At 38.5% G+C, this 3,372-nt stretch overlaps 1 non-coding gene across 1 annotated transcript; it reads left to right on the top strand.

Moving 5' to 3' along the window:
* Window positions 1-2,837: 2,837 nt before the first annotated feature.
* LOC145625691 (small nucleolar RNA R71) lies at window positions 2,838-2,944 on the top strand. Its single transcript, XR_014110599.1, has one exon. It is a non-coding gene; the product is annotated as a small nucleolar RNA R71 (small nucleolar RNA).
* The last annotated feature ends 428 nt before the right edge of the window (window positions 2,945-3,372 follow it).

Genomic DNA, 3,372 nt, shown 5'->3' with positions numbered 1-3,372 from the left:
AATCAAATTCAGATCGGGATCTAGTCAAAGTCGGATATGGGTCGGGTTAACTCCAAATTGGTTCATGTTTGGTTCGGATAAATTTTCGAATCAAGTTTAAAACGGGTTTGACCGGTTTAATTTTGGGTCGGATGAATTTGTGTCCAGTTGATTTCGGTTCAGATGATTTTGGTTTGGTCAAGTTCGGTTTGATTAAGATAAGGTTGATTCAGTATGTGGTCAATTGCGATTCAAATCATTTTGTGTTTGTCTAGATTTTGGTCGAGCAGACAAAATTCAATATTCAAATAAAGTCATTAATAAGCTAGAGTAATTATTGAATTTTTACTTTATTATCGGGTCGTTATCAAGCCATTCATGTTTCATTCCTCAAATTGTGTGGTTAATTATTAAAAAATGTGAAGAATTAGTTTTCTCATTATTCAATCACTTCTTGTGTAATATTTATCTTCGATTAAAATACCGAAAGAAATTAGGGTTAAAAATGTATTTAGACGGAAAAACGGGCTGGATTTTCCCGCGCCACGGCAGGTACCTACCGTGTCACGGGAATCCTTCCCGTCTGACGGTGGGATTTCCCGTGACACGGGACATTCCGTGTCTTTTCCGCGTAAACCCTTGACGCGTTTTCTATCCCGTTTTCTGAAAATTTCCCGCGTCACGCCAAAAGTGTACCGTGTCACGGGGAAACTGTGTCGTCTGACGGTGGATCTTCCCGTGTCACGGTACAGTTTGACCGTGTCACGGGATATTTTTTTAGGGTTTTTATCATTTTAGGGTTCCGTGTGCTCCCTCAGCACATTTTCCCTATAAATACCCCCTCATTTCTTATGTACGGGGCAGCAATAATCATTCTCTCTCACCTTGCACCAAAAATCATCCTCTTCTCCCTCTTTAACCTAATTTCTAGCCTCCTTATTTTTCCATAATAATTCCCCTAAGCACTCCAAGGAGTCTATACTTAACCCGAGGTTCTGTCCTTAAACCAAGGCGTGAAAGGTACAAATAACTGAGGGTTTGGACCAAATCATTTAATTTAATTTTCATTTACTTTATATTTTCATTGAAATTACTAACAGTTTATTCATGATGTAGAAATTTAAAGGAACGCGCAGAATGTGAGTAATTAATTAATTTAATTACTCTTATTTTATTTTTAATATTGCTAGTATCATGATTAGGGTTGTTATTATTATTATTATTTGATTTGACTCACGTTATTATTGTTAAATTGCTTCCAATATTAATGTTTGTTCTATTATATTTATTGATCACCATATTGCATGTTTGAAGGGAATATGTAATTGAAAATCACGGCTAATAAGATAATTTGGACAACCGGTTTAGGATCCTTTTAATCTTATTATTAATTGAAGTGATCACCAATATTTTAGAATTATGTGAGCATTAATATTAAACCAATTTAGTTAAATAATAGTTTGGAGCGAATTGAATTATTGTTTGTATGTCTTTGAGATCACAGGAATGCTTTTCAATATAAGAATCGAGTAGAGGCCAATACGGGCGAATGTGACTCAATCGAGTAGAGGCCAATAAGGGCGAATGTGACTCCATGACTCACTTCGTACCATCATCCCCGATCCTCCTTTCGTGGTTCCGAACCATATGGAGTTAGTAATCTCATGGATTATGAATGGGGTGTAACCTTCACGAGTCAATCGTTGTTGCCTATCGTTGTCCCTTATCGTGGTTGCCTTTTTATGATCCGTGAACGGTTTACAAATTCCTTAAAAACTTGTTGGCGGCTCCCTACTTTCCTTGTCCCTAATCGTATTATGTCAATTCCTACTTCCTATGAGTGCCAAGCATATTCACCACATGCTTTTAACGTAGGCGCACTTCGAGCGACGCCTACAGTGCTAGAATTGCTACTTTTAAGAGCATTAACCAGTTGAGTTATTTAAGTTTCTAGCATCTTATTATGGACTTGCACTTGCTTGATACTCTCCTCTAAGTCATTGGTGTTCTTGGTTTGAGCATTAACAAAATTTTCCATTGTTATCTCTAGACTTGACCTAGGAGGGGGAGCTTGAATTTGGAGAGGAGGTTGAGGGATAGGAGGAAGGATAGGTCTATTTCCTCCATTAAAACCGAGTGGGTTATTGTTAGAAGAATATTGACATTTTTGGTGGTACTTATTGTCATTTTGATGGTTCACTTGATTATTTGACACATAGTTACCATTACCTTGGTTCCTATAATTTCCTTGATTATTGTTTTGAACATTTCTTTGGCCACTATATTGACCTCTTAACCATTTCCTTAGGTTTGGCCCCCTTTCCAACCAAAGTTTGGGTGATGTTTCCATCTCTCATTGTAAGTGTTGGAATAAGGGTCATACCTAGGATTGGTTGGACCATTTTTTATTGCATTAACTTGTTCCATGGAAGGGGAAGGCCAGGGAGCATGAATTATTTAGAAAATAACACTCCGAAGTCACATGATCATCACTTCCACAAGAATTACAAGACATCATTTGTATTAACATATTATCATTTAATGAACTAGACGCATGTGAATTACGATGCGGAGAAGGGGATTGAGAAGAGGATTGTAATTGATCAAATTTAGAAGACAAAACATCCAATTTTGAATTAATCATGTTGATAACATTTACTTCATACTTTCCTCCTTTCTTGGAAGTGCTTCTCTCATCGGGGCTCCAATCGGTGTAGTTTTGGACTACATCCTCTATGATCTTTAATGCCTCAGTGGGTGGCTTGTTCATGATAGGTCCTCCCGATGCTCCATCTAACAATATTCGATCCGCTCTCAAAAGACCTCTATAAAACCCATGGAGCAAGAGTCAATCCTCCATGCCATGGTGGGGGCATTGTTGTTGGTAGCTCTTGAATCTCTCCCAAGCATCATAGAGAGACTCGTCGGGGTCTTGTTGGAAGTTCAAAATCTTTGACCTCAACTTCACCGTTTTCCCAAGAGAAATGAACCTCCCAAGGAATGCCGAAGTCACCTTATTCCATGTGTTCAATAAGTTTAGAGGCAACCTATCTAGCCAATCAGTTACCTTTCTCGTTAAAGAGAATTACATGCTTAAGAGAATGTACTCCGGAGTCACCCCATTCACCTTCACGGTGCTAAAATACCGTGTGAATTATTTAAGATGCGCGATGGGATCCTCATTCTTTGCCCCGGATAATTGATGACCCTCTATCAAGGTGATAAGGAGGGCCTTATCTCAATATTATTAGCTTCGATAGCGGGAGTAGCGATCCCACTTGCTTCATGATATGGTGGAGGGACACCAAACTCTCTCAAAGTCTTGTTAGGTTGAGCCATTTCTAATGTGTGAAGAGGTGGAGAAGTTGGAGAATTTGTCCTTGGTGGTTATAA

This window comes from Chenopodium album, chromosome 3 (genome assembly GCF_948465745.1).
Source record: "Chenopodium album chromosome 3, dcCheAlbu1.1, whole genome shotgun sequence".
Classification (NCBI taxonomy): Eukaryota; Viridiplantae; Streptophyta; class Magnoliopsida; order Caryophyllales; family Amaranthaceae; genus Chenopodium; species Chenopodium album.
Note: the sequence above shows the minus strand (reverse complement) of the source record. Positions and strands in the feature narration are given on the sequence as shown.